General features: G+C 34.0%; 1 protein-coding gene across 8 annotated transcripts in view; it reads left to right on the top strand.

Moving 5' to 3' along the window:
• The window catches only part of DLG1 (discs large MAGUK scaffold protein 1), a 286,764-nt gene that overhangs the window by 52,747 nt on the left and 221,091 nt on the right, over positions 1 to 12,926 (top strand). The window lies entirely within an intron of this gene.

Raw genomic sequence — 12,926 nt, 5'->3', positions numbered from 1 at the left:
TAGAAAAGGTTCATCTCTTTGGAATTTGGATTCCTGAGACTAATTTGTGTTCAGAAATTTCTTTTTTTTTAAATTAAGCTTTTTGTGATAATTGTAGATTCATGTATGTATGTAAAAAATAGTATAGAGATCTCATGTGCCCTTTACCCAATTTCCTCCAAAGGTAACTGTAGTACAGTGTCACTAACCAGGATATTAACATTAATATAGTCAAGATCCAGAACATTTCCATCGTCACAGAGATCCCTTATACTGCTTTTTTCTAGCCACACCTACTTTCCTTCCACCCCAACACCCTCTTAATTCACAGGAACTACTAATCAATATTCCATTTCTGTAATTTTGTCATTTAAAGAATTTTATATAAATGGAATCATAAATATGTAACCTTTTGGGATTGGTTTTTTTTTTTTTTTTAACTCTGTAATTTTCTGGAGATTCATCCAGAAAATGATTGTTGTTTATATCAGTAATTTGGTTTTTTGCTGTTGCTGGGTACTATTCCCATGATATGGCTGTACGACTGATAACCATTCACCTGTTGAAGGACATCTGGGTTTTCCAGTTTTTGACTATTACAAGTAAAGCTGCTATTAAACATTTGTGTACAGTTTGTGTGTGAACATAAGTATTCATTTCTCTGGGATAAATTACCCAAGAGTGCAAATTGCTGGGTCATATGGTTGTTGCATATTTATTTTTTTAAGAAACTGCTAAACTGCTTTCCACAATGGTGGTACCATTTTTACATTCTCATCAGCAATGTGTGATTGATCCAATTTCTTTGCATCTTTGACAACATTTGGTGTTGTCACTAATTTTTATTTTAGCCCTTTTCATAGGTATGTAGTGATATCTCATTGTGGTTTTAATTTACATTTTCCTAATGGCTAATGATGTTGAATATCTTTTCATGTCCTTATTTGCTATCTGTATCCTTCTTGTATACCTGTTCATGTCTTTTGCCCATATTCTAATTGACTTTTGTTGTTGTTGAATTTTGAGAGTTCTTTACGTAATCTAGTATACTAGTCCTTTGTCAGATATGTCATGTGCAGATATTTTCTTCCAGTCTGTAGCTTGTCTTTTCATCCTCTTATTAGGGTATTTCATGGAGCAAAGGTTTTTAATTTTGATGAAGTCCAGTCTATTAATATATCCTTTCATGAGTCATGCTTTTTGTGGCAGATCTTTTGATATTCATGTGTTTGTTGCTAGTGTATATAAATACGGTTTACTTTTGTATTTTTATCTTGTACCCTGTGACCTTGCTGAACTCACTTATTAGTTGTAGGAGTTTCTTTATAGGTTCCTTGAGATTTTTTAATGTAGACCGTCTGAAAATTGGGAGTTTTTTATTTCTTCCTTTCTAATCTCTATGCCTTTATTTCCTTTCATTTGCCTTATTGCACTGGCTAGAACTTCAGCATCTTCAAGATAGAACCATAACCCTTCTTCTTATCAACACTGTTGGCATCCTTCTGTAATTCATTGTAATTTCTTACTTGGACCCAAGTTCCTAGTAGTTGATCTCTCTTTCCTCTGTTGCCTAGATATATAACCTATTCTCCACATAAACAAGAATGGGAAAAAAATATCTAAATCAGAGTCTCATCTCTTCCTTGTTTAAAATCCTCTGAATGGCTCACAGTTCCAGTTAGAATAAAATCCAGTTAGAATACGCTCATTCTGGAATATTAGATTCTACCTCAGCTGGACTCTGGCCACCTTTCTGATTTAAGCTACTCTTCTCCTTGTTGAGTCTTCTCTAGTTATACTAGCCTTCTTTCAGATCCTAAAATTCCAATACTTTTGGATCAGGTACTCCTACTGCCTGAAAGCCCCTCTTCTTGATTTTTACATATCAACCTTCTTCAAATCTTTTAGGGTTCAGCCTAAATGACACATCTCAAAGAGGCCTTCTCTGACTAACTTCCCTGTTCCCCCTTGACCACACACTGTTTCCTTTTCAGTGCTTATCACTCTAATTGTTTACTTTGTTTAGTTTACAAATCTATGTGGAAAGTAAAATTACTCAATGAATTAGAAATTTTGTGATATGTAAATAAAAACCTAATATTTATAATTTTGGCAGTCTGATTTTTTTTTTTTTTTTTTAATTCACGTTCTTATTTATTGATTGATTGATTGCTGTGTTGGGTCTTCGTTTCTGTGCGAGGGCTTTCTCCAGTTGTGGCAAGCGGGGGCCACTCTTCATCGCGTTGCGCGGGCCTCTCACTATCACGGCCTCTCTTGTTGCGGAGCACAGGCTCCAGACGCGCAGGCTCAGTAATTGTGGCTCACGGGCCCAGCTGCTCCGTGGCATGTGGGATCTTCCCAGACCAGGGCTCGAACCCGTGTCCCCTGCACTGGCAGGCAGATTCTCAACCACTGCGCCACCAGGGAAGCCCTGGCAGTCTGATATTTTAAAAATATAATTTGGGGATCAGACACATGGCTTTGAATGCCCCATTTGATGGGGACATTTAGACAATTTACATTTAATGTAATTATCAATATAGTTGGGTTTAAATCTGTCATCTTGTTGTTTGTTTAATATTTGTCCCATCTGTTCTTTGTTTTTTCCTTTTACTACCTTGCTTTGTAGTAATTGGGTATCTTTTATGATTCCATTTTATCTTCAGCTATTGGTTTATTACAATAGCTATACCTCTTTGCTTTATTGTTTTAGTTGTTGTTCCAGGTCCCAGAGTCTAAGATATACAATATATGCATCTTTATCATAGTTTACCTTCAAATATTATAGCACTTGACTTATAATGTGAAAACCTTGCAACAATGCACTTCCATTTCCTCCTCCTTTTATTTGTGCTGCTGTTATCATACATCTTCTACATGTATCATAAACCCTATAAGCTATTTATTATTTTTTCTTTAAATGAAAATTATCTTTTTCTTTTCAGATTAATAGACTTAATATTTTAGAGCAGTTTCAGATTTACAGAAAAATTGAGAAAATGCAGAGTTCCAGTTAATGAGCCAATATTGATACAATATTAACTAATGTCCATTGTTTACATTAAGGTTCACTGTGTATGCTGTATATTCTGTGGGTTTTGAAAATATGTAATGACATGTATCCACCATTACATTATCATACAGAATAGTTTTATTTCCTTAAAAATCCCCAGTGCTCCACCTGTTCATCTCTCCTTCCCCCCTGTGCACCCCTGGCAACTATTGATCTTTTTCCGCCTCCATAGTTTTGCCTTTTCCAGAATGTCATATAGTTGAACTTACGTGGTATATAGCCTTTTAAGTTTGGTTTCTTTCACATTATAATATGCATTTAAGGTTTCTCCATGTCTTTTCATGCTTGGCACATGATGGCACATTCTTTTTATCACTGAATAAGATTTCATTGGTGTCTAATCTGCTGTTAATCTCATCTAGTGGATTTTTCATTTCAGATATTGCATTTTTCATCACTGTAAGTTCCATTTGATACATTTTTAGTGCATCTGTTTGTGTCATGTTCATGTTTTCCTTTAAATCCTTGAACATATATATAATTTTATGAAAGTGTTTCAAAGTTTTGTCTGCTAATTCTGTCATCTGATATTTCTATATATGCTCCCATGGACTGATTTTCCTCCTGTAATGGGTCACAATTTTCTGCTGATTTGTATGTCTTTGTGTTTTTCACTGTATGCCAGACATTGTGAATGTTGTTGAGTGTTGCTCCATATTGTTTTCGCTAAAGAGTGTCCATACTTTTTGATGGGCAGCTAGGTCTTTTGCAAATAAGGTTGATAACTTTCAAGGCTTCTTTTTAGGCTTTTTTTCAGTTGGGTCTCCACTAGCCTCTTCTTAGATTTACTACTAAGGCTTTGACTGTCTAGGAGTGTATACTGATTACTCCAGGTGTTCATTGAGGTCTCTCTTCTCTGACTATATAGATCTAAACACCTCCCTGACAGTTCTTGGCCTTGTGGGGTTTCACATTATCAAGTAGATTAACGTTCAGACCAAAATCTCAAGGGCACTCCCTCTACAGATTTCTGGAGCTCTTTCTCTGCTTAGCTTCCTCCTTTCTGATAATCTGTTTTGCAAATTCCAACTGCTTTAGACTCCCTGAAAACCAGTGTTGATATCTTCAACCACTCTTGATCTCTTCAGTTCCGTGAGATGGCTGTGTTTGCTTGAATTTCCCCATTGTGTGCCAGGTTCTCAAATTTGCCTCCAGGCAGAAAGCCAGAAAGATGGTATTGTTCATCTCATTTGTTTTCTTTCTCTCAGGTATCACAATCCTGTACTGCTTGTTGTTCCAGTGTCTGTAAACTGTTACTGCTTGTATTTTTTTCCTAGTTTTCCAGTTTTTTAAAGCAGGAGAGTAAATTCTGTACCAGTTACTCCTTTGTGGCCTGACACAGTTTTTCCTATTTTATTTATTTAGATCCTATTTCACTTTGTTATAGATTTAAGATGGCCTACTCTGGAATATGAACTTCTTTTTCAATAGTTGCCTTTAAAAAAAATAACATTCTTGCTCTTTGGCAATAAAGGAGATATAAAAGTAATGTATTTTCATTGAAAACTACAGAAATAGATAACAATGTACATAAGCCTCATCTGTAAACTCAGGCTCCATATCTACCGCTGTTAACATTTTGGTATGTTCTACTAATTTTTCTAGGTGCATATGTAACTTCTTATAAACATAATTGAGGGGCATGCACACATAAACACATAATCCTCTTTGTTACTCCAATTTCTTTTTTTTTTTCCTTTTAGAAAATACAGGTTGGAATAGCTTTCTGTGGCATTACATTTTCTTTAAAAGTGCATGTGTCTATTTGTGTTATAATGGCAGTTAAAGATTTTTATCACAATAATGTATAATCATTTATTCAGACAACATGGGATTGATTATGATTAAACATTTATTATTTCCAAATGTAAGATCTTTAGTCAGTAAAGACTGTACTCCTAATTTCGTCTTCTATACTTTTTTTGGGATATTTTGTTCTTGTTTCATCCATTTCATCCTCTCTGAGGAAGGTATTCCATGTTGAAATTTTGGACTCGGTTCACTTTGAGAACTGTGCTTTTCTTTTAGTAATTGGATCACCTGTATTTGTAAGCCTATCTGTATATAAGAATCACATAGAGAGCTTGTTAAAAATAAAGATTCTTAGGCTTGAATTAGACTGAATACCTGGGAATCTTATTCAGATAGGTCACCATTAGGGAACCACTATTCAAAACATGATCTCTGATACTCTAGGATTACTTAAAGACCTGTGCGTTGATTGGTTCAGGAGGATGTATAAGAACATATGATGGAACTCATTGACCCTCAGCCAGAGCCTCTGTGCTTTTATTTATTTGTTTTTTTCAGGGGGTACACCCAACTAAGATATGGTTTCAGAGAAGTTTTATGGGAAAGGAAATGTGTTTACCACAGTAATAGCTTATCAGAGCTCTGTCTCTGATGTGTGATGGGTTTATCTCTTCAAATATAAAGAAGTCACTGCAAACTGCATAAGAGTTATGGCTTGTTAAAGCTTATAAAAACTATTTAAATGGTTATATAAATATGTTTCCCAAATATCATACTCTTAAGTTGTAATTTTCACTTTATGGTTGAGTATATTGAACAAATTTTTAATAAATTATTTTAATCCAATATGTAAAATCTTTGAATAGAAGTTGAAAAATCATAGTTGCTACCTATACATGGTAGTTTTTCCAATCTGTGAATATGGAATGTTTCTCTATTTATTTAAATCTTCTTTAGTTTACATTAATAATGTTTTGTAATTTTCAGTGTATGAGTATTGTACTTTTATTAAATTTTTTTCTGAATATTTAGTGCTTTTTTATTTTAATGTGAAAGGAATTATGTTCTTAATTTCATTTTCAGATTGTTCACTGTATATAAAGTTACATTAATTTTCATATATTGCTGATGTATTCTACATCCTTACTGAACTTTATTAGTTCTAATAGGTTTTGTGTGGGGGGATGGGGGGGAACTCCTTAGGATTTTCTACATATAGGATCATGGCATTTGCAAATAAAGCAGTTTTACTTCTTCCTTTCCAATCTAGATACCTTTTGTTTCTTGCCTGATTGCACTGGCTGGAAACTCCAATACAGTTTTGATTAGGAGTGACTAAATTGTACATTTTTTCCTTGTTTTAAGGATCTTATGGAGAAAACATTCAGTCTTTCACCATTAAGTATGGTGTTAGATGTAGGTTTTCTATAGGCGCCCTTTATCAGGTTGAGGAATTTTCTTTATTTTCCAAGTTTGTTGAGAGAATTTTTATTGTGAATGGATGTTGGCGTTTGTCACATGCTTTTTATATGTCTGTTGAGACACTTCTTAAAAAGATGTTTCATTTGGCGCAAAGGTTTTCGTGTTGTTGTTGTTTTTTAACATAGGTGGTGATTTTAGGATCATTGGTGCATTGCATATCATTTGGATTTAAATGAGAACCATTAAAGATGATTTGCTGTCATTCATTCAACAAATATTCATGAAATGCCTGCAATTTGTGTTTCTAACAAATGCACTAGATTCTGATGAACACTAAAGATTTAGATTTACTAGGTTAGAGTTTCAGATGCATGATAACAAAGTTTTGCTTATTCCATGAGTTTAAATTTTTAAAAGCAGTTTTTAAACATCTAAATATATAGCTATAAAACCTAAGTAATAATGAGCCCAGTTCTAACTTTTCCTAAAATAATAGCTTTTTTTTTGTTGTTGTTGTTACCATGAGCAGTATCATTTTAGCAGGGCTACATTTCTTTCTTGTATTCATATTGGGGTGATTGAGATGGTGCTAGATTTCCTTTTAGAACCGCTTTATAGGTAATAGCCATATGACTAAGCAAATCACACTAATTTGTTGATGCTCCTGTAGTTGGACTATCACAGTCTCTATTTTGGGCATATACATTGAGGTTTCATGGTACAGTTTGCAGCATACAGATTTGTCCCATTATTTGAAATTGTATATAGTCACAGTTGAATTTGTTTTTTTGTCTTTTTTTTTTTTAGATTGGCTCTGTTCAACTGTGAAAGCTGAAATTCTATAGTTAATTGAAATCAGTCAAGGTAGTATAGTTTGATCAATAATGAATATAGATTTGATTTAACATTAGTTTTAATTTTAATTATTCAACATCTTATTTGACAGAGTAGCATTTTAGTATTCTTAATTACAGCAAAATGTAATCAATTTTTTCTTCCAGTTTTATTGAGATGTAATTGACATGCAGCACTGTATAAGTTAAGGTGTATAGCATAATGATTTGACTTACATACATCATGAAATGATTATCACAGTAAGGTTAGTGAACATCCATCATGTTGTATAGTTACAAAATAAAAGAGAAAAATGTTTTCTGTGAGATAAGAACTCTTAGGATTTACTCTCTTAACAACTTTCATATATTATATACAGCACTGTTAATTATATTAATCATTTTGTACATTACATCCCTAGTACTTATTTATCCTTTAACTGGAAGTATGTTCCTTTTGACCACATTCCACTAATTCCCCCTCCCCCCTCCCCACCTCTGGTAACCACAAATATGATCTTTTTCTATGAGTTTGTTTGTTTTGAAGTGTAATTGATCTGCAACACTATGTTAGTTCTTGGTATACAACATAGTGATTTGATATTTCTATATGTTACAAAATGATCTCCACAATAAGTCTCGTCATCATCTGTCACCATACAAAGACAGTACATTATTATTGACTATATTCCCCACTGTGTACATTTCATCCCCGTGTCGCATTTATTTTGTAACTGAAAGTTTGTACCTCTTAATCTCCCTTACCTATTTCACTCATTCACCCCCCCTCCCCCTGGCAACCACCTGTTTGTTCTCTGTATCGATGAGTCTGTTTCTATTATGTTTGTTCATTTGTTTTTTACATTCCACATATAAATGAAATCGTATGGTATTTGTCTTTCTCTGCCTTATATCACCTAACATAATCCCCTCTAGTTCTATCCATCTTGTTTCAAATGGCAAGATTTCATTCTTTTTTTATGGCTGAGTAATATTCCATCACACACACACACACACACACACACACACACACACCCCTTTATCCATTCATCTATCAGTGGGCACTTAAGTGACTTCCATATCTTGGCTATTGTGAATAATGCTGTGATGAATGTAGCAGCACATATATCTTTTCAAATTAGTGTTTTTGTTTTCTTTGGAAGAATACCCAGAAATGGAATTGCTGGATTGTATGGTAGCTGTGTTTTTAATTTTTTGAGACATCTCCATACTGTTTTCCGGAGTGGCTGCACCAATTTACATTCCCACCAGCAGTGTACGAGGGTTCTCTTTCCTCTGCATCCTTGACGACACTTGTTTGTTGTCTTTTTAATAATAGCTATTTTTACAGGTGTGAGGTAATAACTCATTGTGGTTTTGATTTACATTTCCCTGTTGTAGAGCATCTTTCCATGTATTTGTTGGCCATGTGTGTGTCTTCCCTTGAAAAATGTCTCTTCCAGTTCTCTACCCTTTTTTAATCAGGTTGCTTGTTTTTTTGAAGTTGAGTTGTATGAATTTTTTGTGTATTTTGGATATTAACCCATTATTGAATATATCATTTGCAAATATCTTCTCCCATTCAGTAGATGGCCTTTTTGTTTTGTTGCTGGTTTCCTTTGCTCTGCAAAAGCTTTTTAGTTTGGTATAGTCCCATTTGTTTATTTTTGCTTCTGTTTCCCTTGCTTGAGGAGACATATCCAAAAAAAATATTGCTGAGACTGACGTCAGAGAGTGTACTGCCTATGGTTTCTTCTAGGGCTTGCATGGTTTCAGGCCTTATGTCTAAGTTGTCAATCCATTTTGAGTTTATTTTGTATAAGGTGTGAGAATGTAGACCAGTTTGATTCTTTTGCGAGTAGCTGTCCAGTTTTCCCAACATTATTTATTGAAAAGGGTGTCTTTTCCCCACTGTATATTCTTGCCTCCTTTGTCATAGTTGGATTGACCATATAAGTGTGGGATCATTTCTGGGCTCTCTGTTCTGTTTCATTGATTGTTGTGTCTGTTTTTGTGCCAGTACTATACGTTTTGATTACTGTAGCTTTGTCGTATAGTTTGAAATCAGGGAGTGTGACGTCTCCACGTTTGTCCTTCGGTCTTAAGATGGCTTTGGCTATTTGGGGTCTTTTATATTTCTATAAAAATTTTCAAATTATTTGTTCTATTTCTTTGAAAAATGGCATTTTGATAGGGATTGCATTGAATCTGTAGATTGCCTTGGGAAGTATGGTCCTTTTAACAATATTAATTCTTCAGACCATGAGCATGGTATATCTTTCCATCTCTTTGTGACATTTTCAGTTTCTTTCGTCAGTGTGTTACAGTTTTCCAAGTACAGATCTTTTGCCTCCTTAGTTAGATTTATTACTAGATATTTTATTCTTTTTGATGTGATTGTAAGTTGGATTGTTTTCTTAATTTCTGTTTCTGATAGTTCATTGTTATCATGTAGAAACACAACAGATGTCTGTATATTAATTTTGTATCCTCAAACTTTACCAAATTCATTGATGAGCTCTAGTAGTTTTTTTGGTGGTGTATATAATACCATGTCATCTGCAAACAGTGACAGTTTTACTTCTTCCTTTCCAATTTGGACAATTTTACTTCTTCCTTTCCAATTTGGGTTTCTTTTATTTCTTTTTTTTGTCTGATTGCTATGGCTTAGATAAAAGTGGCAAGAGTGGGCATTTTTGTCTTGTTCCTGATCTTAGAGGAAAAGCTTTTTGCCATTGATTATGATGTTACATGTGGGCTTGTCATATATGGCCTTTATCATGTTGAGGTGGTTACCTCTGTACTCACTTTGTTGAGAGTTTTTGTCATAAATGGATGTTGAATTTTGTCAAAAGCGTTCTCTGTATCTATTGAGATGATCATATGAATTTATTCTTCAGTTTGTTAATGTGTTGTATCACATTGACTGATTTGCAGATATTGAACTGTACTTGCCTTTCTGGGATAAATCTCACTTGATCATATATGATTCTTTTAATGTAATGTTGAATTCAGTTTGTTAACATTTTGTTGAGGGTTTTGTATCTATGTTCATCAGTGATATTGGCCTGTAATTTTCTTTTTTTGTTGTGTCTTTGCCTGGTTTTGGTGTTAGGGTGGTGCTGGCCACGTAGAATGAGTTCAGAAGCATTTCTTCATCTTCAATTTTTTGGAATAGTTTGAGAAGGATAGGTGTTAATTCCTCTTTAAATATTTGGGAGAATTCATGTGTGAAGCTGTCTGGTCCTGCACTTTTGTTTGTTGGGTTTTTTTAAATTACTGATTCAGTTTCATTACTGGTAATTATTCTGTTCATATAATCTATTTTTTCCTCATTCAGTCTTGGAGATTGTTCATTTCTGTGAATTTATCATTTCTTCTAGGTTGTCCATTTTATTGGCATATAAAATATGCCAATATAGTAGTCTCTTATGAGCCTTTATATTTCTGTGGTGTTGACTGTAACTTTTTCATTTCTGATTTTATTTATTTGGATCCTCTCTTTTTCTTGATGAATCTGGCTTAAGGTTTATCTATTTTGTTTATTTTTTCAAAGAGCCAGCTTTTAGTTTCTTTATCTTCTCTATTTTTTTTTTTTAGTGTCTACTTCATTTATTTCTGCTGTAATCTTTATTATTTCTTTCCTTCTACTAATTTTGGTCTTTTTTTTTTTTTTTTTTTTAGTACCTTTAGATGTAAGATTAGGTTGTTTGAGGTTTCTCTTGTTTCCTGAGGTAGGCTTGTGTCACTATAAACTTCACTCTTAGAACTGCTTTTGTTGTGTCCCATAGATTTTGGATTGTTGTGTTCCTATTTTCATTTGTCTCCAGGTTTTTTATTTCCTCTTTGATTTCTTCAGTGACCAATTGGTTGTTTAGTAGCATATTTGTAGCTTCCACGTGTTTGTGTGTTTTGCAGGTCTTTTTTTTATAGTTGATTTCTAGTCTTATAGCACTGTGGCTGGAAAAGATGCATGGTATTATTTCAGTCTTCTTAAGTTTATTGAGACTTGTTTTGTGGCCTGGCATGTGATCTATGCTGAAGAATGTTCCAAGGATGTGTATTCTGCTGCTTTGGGGTGGAATGTTCTTTATATATCTATTAAGTTCACCTGATTTAATGTGTTAAGGCCAGTGTTGCCTTATTGATTTTCTGTCTGGATGATCTGTCCATTGATGTAAGTGGGGTGGTAAAAACCCCTACTACTATTGTGTTACTGTCAATTTCTTTCTTTATGTTTGTTAATGCTTGCTTTATGTATTTAGGTGCTCCTTTATTATGTGCATGTATGTTACAATTGTTATATCTTCTTGTGGGAAGATTATCATTACCTAATGCTCTTTTTTTTCTCTTCTTAATGCTCTTCTTTGTCTCTTGTTACAATCTTTGTTTTAAAGTCCATTTTGTCTAATATAAGTGTTGCTGTTCCAGCTTTCTTTTCATTTCCATTTGCATGGAATTCCTTTTTCCATTTCTTCACTTTCCATCTGTGTGTGTCTTTAGATCTGAAGTGAACCTCTTGTGGGAAGCATATATATTGGTCTTGTTTTTGTATCCGTTCAGCCACTCTGTCTTATGATCGGAGCATTTAGTTCATTTACATTTAAGGTAATTATTGATAGGTATGTACTTATTGTCATTTTGTTAATTGTTTGGGGGTTGTTTTGCACTTTGTTCCTTTGTTCTTTTCCTTTCTTCCCTTGTGATTTGATCACTATCTTTAGTGTTATGTTTGGATTTCTTTCTCTCTTGTGTGTGGGTACTATTACAGATTTTTGGTTTGTGGTTACTGTGAGGTTTATATATACAGTTTCTTAAGATGATGGTCACTTAAGTTCGAATGCATTTTAACAACCCTGCATTTTTACTCCTTCCCACCCACACTTAATGTTTTTGACATCATATTTTACATCTTTTCGTTTTGTGTGTCCCTTAACTACTTATTGTGGATATAGATGATTTTAAGTGGTTAATCTACTGCCTTTACTGTATGCTTGCCTTTACCAATGAGATTTTTCCTTTCATAGGTTTCATATTTCTAGTTGTGGCTTTTTCTTTTCCACTTAGAGAAGTCCCTTTAACATTTCTTTTAAAGCTGGTTTAGTGGTACTGAGGTCTTTTAGCTTATCCTTGTCTGTAAAACTCTCTCTTTCAAACCTGAATAATAGTGTTGCTGAGTAGAGTATTCTTGATTGTAGGTGTTTTCCTTTCATCATTTATAGTATATCATGCCACTCCCTTCTGGCCTGCAGAGTTTCTGTTGAAAAGTCGGATGACAGCCTTATGGAAATTCTTTTGAATGTAACTAGTTACTTTTCCCTTGGTGCTTTTAATATTCTCTCTTTATCTTTAATTTTTGCCATTGTAATTACAGTATGCTTTGGTGTGGACCTCTTTGGGTTGATCTTGTTTGGGACTCTCTGTGCTCCTAGACCTAGATGTCTGTTTCCTTTCACAGGTTAGGGAATTTTTCAGCTATTATCTTTTCAAATAAGTTCTCCGCCCTTTTCTTACTCTCTGCTCTTCTGGAACCCCTGTAATTTGAATGTTTGTTTGCTTGAAGTTTTCCCAAGGTCTCTTAAACTGTCCTCCTTTTTAAAAATTCTTTTTCCTTTTTTCTGTTCGTCTTGGGTGATTTCCATTTCACTGTCTTATATTTCACTGATCTGTTCCTCTGTATCATCTAATCTACTGTAGATTCCTTCCAGTGTATTTTCTATTTCAATTATTGTATTCTTCAGCTCTGGTTCTTCTTTGTATTTTCTAACTCTTTGTTAAACTTCTCACTGTGTTCATCCATTCTTCTGAGTTTGTTGAGATCTTCATGATCACTCTTTGAACTCTTTATTGGGTAGATTGCTTATCTC

This window comes from Eubalaena glacialis, chromosome 6, assembly GCF_028564815.1.
Source record: "Eubalaena glacialis isolate mEubGla1 chromosome 6, mEubGla1.1.hap2.+ XY, whole genome shotgun sequence".
NCBI lineage: Eukaryota > Metazoa > Chordata > Mammalia > Artiodactyla > Balaenidae > Eubalaena > Eubalaena glacialis.
This window is presented reverse-complemented; position numbering and strand designations above follow the sequence as displayed.